At 38.6% G+C, this 11,309-nt stretch overlaps 1 long non-coding RNA gene across 1 annotated transcript; it reads right to left on the bottom strand.

The window, feature by feature from the left end:
- Window positions 1-624: 624 nt before the first annotated feature.
- On the bottom strand, window positions 625-7,654 carry LOC126617973 (uncharacterized). Its single transcript, XR_007621607.1, has 3 exons — window positions 7,612-7,654; window positions 781-839; window positions 625-697 (listed from the first exon to the last, which is right to left on the bottom strand). It is a non-coding gene; the product is annotated as an uncharacterized LOC126617973 (long non-coding RNA).
- Window positions 7,655-11,309: the final 3,655 nt, after the last annotated feature.

The raw sequence follows: 11,309 nt of genomic DNA, 5'->3' as shown, positions 1-11,309 counted from the left end.
CTCCGTCAATTAACAAAACTAAGTGACGGTTAACATTCTATATTATGGACTTACAACTCCAATTCCGGAAGATCCGTAAATCGGATTCCCAATCCGTAAGTTTCTATAATCCTCAAATATTACGTATTACAACGTATCAAAGTTTGGTGATGATCCAACGGTCGGATCATCAATTAACATTTTTACCTAAATACGAAAACTATAAAACGTTATTTAAACACCTAACCAACAATCCTTAATAACTTCTCATACGGTGCTCAATTTAGGTATATGAATATACCACATTGACCTACTCGACGTCACGGACGTCGACAAATTTTTAAAATAATTTTTTACTGTGGCACGCGCCCCCACGCGCCCAGGAAGGCACGGGTCCACGGGCGCCCACGCACACCTTCTTCCTCGCGAGTTCGCCGGACTGGTTTTTCCGGTGGCCAGAAAACTGGGGAATTTTCAAATGCTTCATTCTCCTTCGTTTCTCAACCATTTTCTTCGTATAATATATCAATTTAAAGCCCTCAACATGTAGAATCACAATATACTACTTTTAAGCTTCAAAAACAACTAAATCTCACCGGAAAAATCCAAGCAAAACTGGCCAAACTTAACCCTCATGATCCCAACGTCCAAATCCTTCCAACGAAGCACTCCGAGCTTCCTTGGGACCTCACTAAGCTCACTATGAGCTTGGATTGTCCTAAAAATCAACCAACAAAAAGTTCATGAATAGTGCCAAACTCGGACCTCGAGTTTTCAACGTGAAAACGAAGGATTCCTTACCTGAAAATGGTGTCTTTGAGTTCGTAGAGTCTTCACGAGCACAATGGTGCCCTTGGCACCTTCGATCCGTGAAGTTTCAAGGTTTTGTGGTGAGGTCCGTACATTTTGAGAGGGAGAGAGTGAGAAACTGAGAGAGTAGTGAGGGAGGAGAGAGAGAGAAGGCACGGGGGAAAGAGGGAGGTCTTGAGCGAGTGTGTGGTCCAACCACAACCATACATGCCAAATTTAATCCCTACCCACACAAAATACAATCCAAATTTAATCCAAACTTATAAAATTAATCCAAATAACGTCACACCCACGTACCTTAATACCTGTTAAGTGTAAATCCTTCTTTTCACGTCCTCGATGAATAAAATCCCAGGACGGGCTGTGACAATCTTCCCCCCTTATAGAATTTCGTCCTCGAAATTCATACAACCTACCAATCCACTTAATACTCATAAAATAACCTCGGATATATCTCTCTCATCCGATCTTCGGTCTCCCAAGTAGCTTCTTCCACGGAGTGGTTCCTCCACAATACTTTTACCAAGCTCACTGTCTTATTCCTTAGAACCTTGTCTTTCCAATCAAGTATCGCCACCGGCTCCTCTTTGTAACAAAAATCTGGGTTAAACTCTAAGGGTTGCAGAGGGATCACATGCGACGGATTTGTAACATAATGTCGAAGCACCGAAACGTGAAACACATTATGTACGCTGGACAGCTCTGACGGCAATTCAAGCATGTAAACATCTTCACCGACGCGCTCGGTGATCTGATAAGGTCCGGTGTACCTAGGACTCAACTTACCTTTCTTTCCAAATCGAACAACACCTCGCCACGGTGATAACTTCATAAATACCCAATCACTTACCTTGTACACTCGATCAGTGGCATGTCTGTCTGTTAAACTTTTCTGGCGATCTTGGGCCGTTTTCCAAGTTAAAATTAATCACTCGAACATTCCAAGTAGACTCATCCATAACCTCAGGGCCCGCAAGAACTCTTTTGACAACTTCTGTCCAACACAAAGGTGTACTACAATCTTTACCAAAAAGTGCCTTAAATGGTTTCATACCCATGCTCGAACGAATACTATAGATATAGGCAATTCCCCTCAAATCCAACCGCTTAATCTAAATGTCGCCAACTGCAATACTGAAGATCTCAGCATATCCTCCAAAGTCTGGATAGTGCTTTCTGATTAACCATCTATTTGAGGGCGATAAGTTGTACTATAAGGTAACTTGGTAACCAAGCTTCCTTTACGCTATCCAAAACTTAGAAGTAACCAACATACCCAAAAAGCTTAACAGTGTACATCGTCAAAATTGCTTTCTTTTATTTCCACATAATTTGGCACATACGTCCCATTCTCTTGCATAAACATACCATCCAATTCTGCCTCGGTTAATTCTTGAATTCCTTCGTCAATTTCTGGGCATCAAGTATACAATCAACTAAAATTGGTCTAACCTGAAAATTAGTCAATAAAGCTTCTTCTCAACTTTTACCTTAAGTTTCACTCCAGGGTCCCAAATCCGCAAGAAGGGAAAACACAACAAGCATACAAAGCATTAATTCTTACTGGAGCCTTCCTACCAAGTGCATCAGTCGCAACAATTTTGCGATCACCCTGATCGTGCAATCATAATTATTTAGTAACTCAATCCACCTTCGTTGCCTAAGATTAGAATACCTCCGAGTAAGCAGACATTGGAGACTCATTGATTCATAAAAAAATCTTACACTTTTCACTATAAAAGTAATGTCTCCAAAACTTCCAAGTAAAGATGATAGCTACTAACTCCAAATTGTGAGTAGAGTAATTCATTTCATGAAGTTTCAATTGCCGTGAAGCATAGGCAATCTCCCTACCTTGCTGCATTAACACTTATCCAAGACCAACCAAAGAAGCATCACTAAAGACCTCATAATTACCGCTATCTTCTGATAGTGCTAAAATACGTGTATGAGTGAGGAAATACTTCAACTATTGAAACCTTTGCTCACAATTATTATCCACTCAAACTTAACCTCTGTTCTCGTCAATGTCGTCAGTGGCAAAGCAATGATTGGGAAATCTTTCACGAACCGTCTACGATAGCTTGCCAAACTAAGAAAACTTCGAATCTCAATCACAGTTCATGGTTGTTCCAAATTCTCAATTTCCGCTACCTTTTAAAAATTCACTTGAATACCTTTAGCAAATATAACTTATCTCATAAATGCTTCTTGATTCATCCAACATTGGCATTTACTAAACTTAGCATACAATCGACGTTCCCTCAAACTTTGTAACATCAACTTAAAATATCTAACATGCTCTGCTCTAGGCTTAGAGTATACCAGAATATCGTCAATGAAAACAATAACAAACTTGTCAATGCATTCCTGAAATACTTCATCCATCATCTCATAAAACAGCAAGAGAATTCATCAATCTGAATAACATCACGAAAACTCATAATGACCGTAACGAGTCCTGAACACAATCTTAGGAACGTTATCATTAACTCTTCAATCGGTAACAACCAGACCTTAAGTCAATCTTAGGAAATACGCAAACCTCTAAGTTGATCAACAATCATCAATACGCAACAATGGATAACGGTTCTTGATCATTACCCGATTCAATTACCTATAATTAAAACATAGCCTTAATGTCCATTTTCTTCCTCACCAATAAACTGGTGCTCCCCCAACGTGATGTACTTTAAATGATACCTTTGTCAACCAATTCCTGTAACCGAATTTTCAATTCCCTTAACTCATCATGAACCCATCTTTAACATAAAATTTGTGCCTGGAGACAAATCAGTAGTGAACTCCATATCTCCGCCTAACGGCAATCCAGGTAATTCCTCAAGGAAAACATCAAGAAAATGTCTAACCACCTTTACATCTCTCAAACTACTAGAAGCAACATCATTTAGCACCATAGGAGCTAAGTATACTTGGCAGCCTTTCGATAACAATCTCTTTGCTCTCACAGCATAAATAACGGCCTAACTCAATCCACTTTGCATACCCATAAAAATAGCCTCTAGTCATCCAATTTGGGGAAAGGTAACTGGTTTCCCGTAGCAATCTATCTTGTCATGATTATAACGCAACTAATATGTGCCTAAATTCACATCCAAATCCTCGATGTCCAACGAAATAAGATTCACTGGCATAACTATATCTTCCACCATCATTAGGCATCCTGAATAAACCAAATCAACATAGAGTGCCCTACCTGTTTACTTGCTTAACGAATCCAACAAATAAGTTATAAATATTACGGTCTGCAGCCCGCAATACAAATAACTCACCGTTGTCTCGATAAGTAAGTAACAATTCCTGAAGGTGTAATATTATCATCTTGTTCTTCCTTAGAAATACATAAATACGCCTCGATTGTGCTCCAACATTACTTTCTTTGGAAACATCGTCCATAATCAGAAATATATCAGCCGGAGTCAGCTAAAATGACCTGTACGGCTGATTCTCTAGCTCAACCATCCATGCTAGTACATAAGTCGGAGTCAACTATAGTGACCTGTACAACTTACTCATCAAATTTCCAAATAATATGTCCGCCGGATCCACCTCTTGTGGCCTGTACGGCTGGACTTATAACTCATCAAATATTCTTGTACTCACGGCCCATCTGACCAAACTATTAAGTTCATAAACCTGCTGGATCGATATTGTGGTGTCAGGGAAGACTGCTAGGTAACAACTTATTCTAGGGACCATTCATAACTCTATGTCCCATCTGTCCACATGAACACATTCACTGATTCCCACACTCTCCAAAGTGTCTAATATTGTACCTACGGCACAAAGGTACATTTCCTTACTCGAGTCACCTTGTCTTTAAGATCTGGGATCACCAGTAAATCTATTGTTCCGCCTCTGACCAGTGGCATTAAAACCTAAGCTGGAAGAATTAGTTCTAACTTCACTTCTTTTGAAGCTCTGAGTCTTTCGATGTCCTTGATATGACGGATCTTTAACTTTGTCGTCTTTCCTCTAATTACCATTCTTTTCTTATTCTTCTTTACTCTCGCTGATCATGCTCTCAGAGTCCTCAATTCTCAACAACATCTCGTAAATTCTTGGTAAATAGTACATTGGATAGTGGTCACCAAAGAACGCTACTTCTTCTTATTATCCAGCTAAAAACGACATAACACCTCGACCGGATTAACAACAACATCCGAATGGAAACAAGGCAAGTCTGTAAACTTTCTATAATATTCATCCGTCGTCATTTTCCTTGTCTCACATTTGCAAATCTTGCTTACTACCATCACAATATGCCGGAGGAATGAACTTTTCTTAAACAATTCTTTAAACAACTTCCAAACAGCTGTCCTTCTGACATCATCGGATAACATTCCTATCTCCATCAGAATACAGATTCAACACTCAAAAACTAGGTAGTCATCTCGACCCACCTGTCGAGAGGAATATTCCCTTGACTTTGCATAATCCGAAACGCCTTTTCCCAAATGATTAAGCCATCAATCTGCTCCCTTAGGTCCTTCATATCCCTAAAGGGATTCAAATTTAACTTATAACCAGTCTCAAAGGTTCCTTTAGATAATAGACTGAATCATAATGGCAATAATTTTCCCCCCAAACTACTATATCAGGGAAATTAGGTTCATCCGAACTACGTGGCTCGCTACGAGGCGGTATCGTTCTGACAGAAGACACTAGGAATTTCTCAAGATGTCCAGAATTGCAACCTAGGCTCTGATACCAACTAACACACCCCGTCCCGAAGGAGGGCGTGCTGGCCGTCACGTGAGAGTGACGTAACCATTTACACAGTTCGGAAGCTCTTAAAATACAATTACTAAATGGAAACCCTCGAGGGTGAGTCATACATTTGTGAATTCTGTCAAAACGCCGTTGGGTTCCTCGTGGCCACCAAAGCTCTGCTAACTTAAACCTGGAGGGGCGAAAAACAAAATTGAGTGGGTCAGTAAAACCAAAGCTTTTCAAAAACATTTCGCCAAAAATAATTCTAACCCCTCTCCGTAAAACCTGTATACTTTCCCAGAAAATAGTATATATAAACATATATATAAGCAAATATCTCAAATAACTATCCTTTAAAACTTTTCAGAAAAATATGTCATGCCAAGTGTCCAAAAACATAATATAGATGCATCAATATAAATCAGGTGAAAATAAATCAACCGGAGACCCTGAAGTGGTCCTGTACGGCTGATTCTAAAGCTCAACATCCAATCCAACCGGAGTCACCTCGGTGACCTGTACGGTTCAACTCTGCACGTCACTCGGAACTACATATAGTAGTCTGTACGATGATAGGTGTATAAATACGCTCTAGTGCTTCTCTCATCAATCATCAGCGCGCATAACTAAGGTCACCCACTAGTCGGAATCACATCTAGTGATCTGTACGACTAGCATGTCGGAACCCTCACATGGTCTGTACAACATCCACCTACTTGGATCCAAGACGAGCGTGCGGTGTGGTGAATAACAATATAAGCACTATCACCTAGGTGCAGGTCATGAGCTTTCAATGCAATCCATGATAAATAGCTCAGCTAAAAATAAATAAACTCACCTGAGCGTCCACCGCGTCATTTCACATATATATATATCAATTATCAAACTAAATATCTCAACAGTTTCATGCATGGCAATTAGATTCATAATTTTCACATAAACGTATTTTCTGGGAAAAACAGCTGTATATAGGTAAATACGAAATCAAAACTGCCCACTCACCTGGATTTCGCCCTACAACTCTCTAGCACAATACGCCAAGGCGTCATGACGATCGGTGCCTAAAACAATAATCAAATCCAACCTCAAAATTCATATCGAGAGAATATATAACTTGTATAAAATACGTCACTACGTAGTTCGATCCGGAAGATCCGCCACTCATATTTTAAATCCATAACTTCCAGAGGTCCACAATATATCTCTAGGATAACATCCTAAAATTTCATTACCATCCAACGGTCGGATCTCCGTCAATTAACAAAACTAAGTGACGGTTAACATTCTATATTATGGACTTACAACTCCAATTCCGGAAGATCCGTAAATCGGATTCCTAATCCGTAAGTTCCTATAATCCTCAAATATTACGTATTACAACGTATCAAAGTTTGGTGATGATCCAACGGTCGGATCATCAATTCACATTTTTACCTAAATACGAAAACTATAAAACGTTATTTCAACACCTAACCAACAATCCTTAATAACTTCTCATACGGTGCTCAATTTGGGTATATGAATATACCACATTGACCTACTCGACGTCACGGACGTCGACAAATTTTGAAAATAATTTTTTACTATGGCACGCGCCCCCACACGCCCAGGAAGGCACGGGTCCACGCACGCCCACGCGCACCTTCTTCCTCGCGAGTTCGCCGGACTGGTTTTTCCGGTGGCCGGAAAACTAGGGAATTTTCAAATGCTTCGTTCTCCTTCGTTTCTCAACCATTTTTCTTCGTATAATATATCAATTTAAAGCCCTCAACATGTAGAATCACAATATACTACTTTTAAGCTCCAAAAACAACTAAATCTCACCAAAAAAATCCAAGCAAAACCGGCCAAACTTAACCCTCGTGATCCCGACGTCCAAATCTTTCCAACTAAGCACTCCGAGCTTCCTTGGGACCTCACTAAGCTCACTATGAGCTTGGATTGTCCTAAAAATCAACCAACAAAAAGTTCATGAATAGTGCCAAACTCGGACCTCGAGTTTTCAACGTGAAAACGAAGGATTCCTTACCTGAAAATGATGTCTTTGAGTTCGTAGAGTCTTCACGAGCACAATGGTGCCCTTGGCACCTTCGATCCGTGAAGTTTCAGGGTTTTGTGGTGAGGTCCGTACATTTTGAGAGGGAGAGAGTGAGAAACTGAGAGAGTAGTGAGGGAGGAGAGAGAGAGAAGGCACGGGGGAAGGAGGGAGGTCTTGAGCGAGTGTGTGGTCCAACCACAACCATACATGCCAAATTTAATCCCTACCCACACAAAATACAATCCAAATTTAATCCAAACTTATAAAATTAATCCAAATAACGTCACACCCACGTACCTTAATACCTGTTAAGGGTAAATCCGTCTTTTCACGTCCTCGATGAATAAAATCCCGGGACGAGCTGTGACAATTTATAAAACTGAACAGTACTATACTATTTATGAAACTGAACAATACTATACTATTTATTGATGTAGATTCATATATAGTGCTTAGTTCTTGGTTCACTTTCATACATAGTACCTAGTTATTGAGTCCTGTTTCATAAATAGAGTATAGTAGGTGATACAATTTCAATAATAGTGTCTCATTTTTGGTCCAGTTTTATAAATAGTGCCTAGTTCTTGGTCCACTTTCATAACAATGCATAGTTTTTTGTCATGTTTAATAAATAGTGTCTAGTTCTTGGTCCTATTTCATAAGTAGTGTGTAATAGTCAGTGCAGTTTTATAAATAGTGTCTCATTCTTGATCCAGTTTCATAAATAATGTCTCATTCTTCATCCAGTTTCATAAATAGTGTCTCTTTTTTGGTCGAGTTTCATAAATAGTGTCTCTTTCTTAGTCCATTTTTTTTGTTTAGTTTTAGAAATGTGCCTTCTCCACATGCATCCCATGGCATGAGCAACAACCACCTTCATGATGGTGATGATGGTGGTGATGCCCATGCCCATGACGCTCTTTATGTGATACCTAGCCGTTGCTCCATTCTTTTCCACTTTCTCTTCATGAGATACCCGAATCAAACCCAATCCTTGCTACAAAGCTACAGAGCTTTTAATTACTAGGAGGGTTTCCACTGCATAATTGGGATGAAGAATCCATCGTACGATCACAACTTAAGAAAAGATTTGATAAAAAGAAAGGATAATTATTGCCCCTCCTTTGTGTTTGATCCTTAGTTTTGATAATTTCTGCTTCTCTTTTAACCCGATGAGATATTTAAGATGCTCATGTCGTAAATTGTTTTAGTATAGTCCCAATTTTGAACTAATTTAAATTCTTAAAAGATCAGTTTAGCATGTGGAAGTTGTAGCTATATAAGATTGTTTGCAAAGTGAAACACAATACAATCTAATGTCTTGTTTTTGCATATATATAATCAACTACAGTATCAGCTACTACAGCAACAAAGTGGTAGCAGAGTGGAAGCACAAAGCAAGCACATTCTCTTGCATAAGCTTGCTTGAGAGAGAGGTGAGCAAGAAGCGAAAGACCTTCTTCTTCCTCCACTGCTTCTGCTGCCATTGCTACTCCAGCGGAGGGGATAATCATCGGCGCATCACTATTACAAGGAGTCATCATTGTCCTTGGCAAATGGGTTCTACGACGAGTACAAGTCGTCTTCGACGGCCAAGGCGACGAGCAACGGAACTAGAAGTAGAGAGACTAATCAGTGCTGCTTCCATGGAGTATGAGTCGAGCGACGACGATCGACATTTCAAGTGAAAGTCGTCGAGGTACAACTTGAAAATTAAATTAGTTTTGGTTTTATTTGACTTTTAAGGTTCAATGGCAATTTCGTAAATAATATAAAGTTGTGTTAACAGATTTTGGTTAATCTGTGTTAACAGTTTTATTTGGCCTTTTGTATGTTACTTTTGTCCTTTTTATTAAATCTCAAACCCTTTTGATTAAATAAAAATTGTGCATGGTTTTTGGTTAAGAAAAAGTTGGCTCAAACCCTTTTCATTAAAACTCCCTTGGAAAAAAACTACACACAAATGGCAGAAACTAACCAAAAAATAATAGAACTCACAATATTTATGAAATATGTCAAACTATATATGAAATATCCCACACTATTTATGAATATAGAGCAATATAACCCACACTATTTATGAATTATGCCACATTATTTATAAGGAAATGGAGCAAAACAAAACAAAACAAAATCAACGTACATTGTTTATGAAAGGGATGAAAACAAAACCAAATCAATCAACATTATTTATGAAATGGAGAAACTGAATATTAGTCCAAAATAGTTACCAAAATTTAAGTCTCCCTAGTAAAGCCACTTGAATAAGGTGGAGGTTCTCCCCCCTTAACTTTTTCTCGACATTTTAGACTACAGTACTGTCATTTGGAGATAAACAACATTCTAATTGCAGTATTTACTACAAGTCTACAACAACACCAAAACTCCAGAATCTATCACAAACGAGATCCTATTTTCCAAAAAACTCTGTAAAAAAAAACAGAAAACCCACAACACAATAGGTATCTAAATCTTGATCCTACACTTTAATTCCGACAAAGTAGCTAAAAGATCATGCAAGCATTCAAACAATATAAGCTCTCAAATCTTACAGTCTCAAGGACAAAAATGGCAAGAATGTATTCATCCCCTATACTCAATTAAAGCTATCAACAATTGGGCAACTCAAAAATCTCACTTTCTTATTAGCAATATACATAATAATGCCTTTATATCGTAACTTATCGAAAAATAAAATTCCGAAAAATTGTCACCACACAACTCAATTGCGTTAAGAACAAGGCGAATCGACAATGTATCAATTAAATTCATATAATTAAACATAGACTTTCATGCCACGAAACTAAAATCTCAATGCAACAAGACAATTGGGAGATGCATATTGACAAACAGGGAAAGCAGAGAAGCAAATTCAAATCCAAGAACTTTGGTGGTGTATGGAAAATTGAAACCACAATCTTAAAAATCATGATAAGGTAAAAACGACATGTTGTCGGCGTCACTGTCGCCGCTAAGCCTAGCAAAAACAACGAAACTCACCAGCTATGCCACAATCAGAATGAGCACTCTCAAATTTCAAAATCTTTTACACACGTCTGCCCTGTTTGGAAATACGAAGGAAATCACAGGGCAAAATAACAATATAACCCAAACTAACACACAATATTGCTTGAACTATCCTAAATTAAACATGAAATTGAAAAATAGTAGTTATCAAAATGCATTTTCTAATTTAAAATTGATAGACTATATGGAATCAAGAACGTGCAAACAAGGATTTGAGTTTAGTACCTTTTGTTTGGAGGGAACTTGTTGTTCCTCGGGAGTTTGTTGTTCAATTGGAAGTGGTTCATCATCAGGAACTTGTTCTTCGGTCGTAATTTGTTGTTCTTCTGCCATTGTTGCTCGTCGGGAACTAGTTTCTCGTCGGAATTTGTTGTTTCCGTCAGGTTTTTTGTAACTTTTGGTTTGAATTTTGCATTTGTTTGAAGTTTGAATTTTGGATGATTGAATGTAGTAACCGTCGTGTTAATATAATGGGCTCGGGTTATGTCCGTCAGGGTTATTTTGGAAAAGCAAATGTTCTGCGGGTTGGGCTTTTAGTTTAGCCCACATTTTTTATGTTTTTAAGGGCTTGGGTTATGTCCTTATGATTAAAACTTAAACCCTTTTAAGGGCTCGCACCATGCACCGATGCTGCATGCAAGGCCATGGTTGGGTTCCTTGAGCTCCAGGGATTCCAAAAATATTATTTTTGAGCATGATTTGTTGAAGGTTTGAAGAGGAA

The sequence above is a fragment of the Malus sylvestris genome, chromosome 1 (genome assembly GCF_916048215.2).
Source record: "Malus sylvestris chromosome 1, drMalSylv7.2, whole genome shotgun sequence".
In the NCBI taxonomy this organism is placed as follows: Eukaryota; Viridiplantae; Streptophyta; class Magnoliopsida; order Rosales; family Rosaceae; genus Malus; species Malus sylvestris.
Note: the sequence above shows the minus strand (reverse complement) of the source record. Positions and strands in the feature narration are given on the sequence as shown.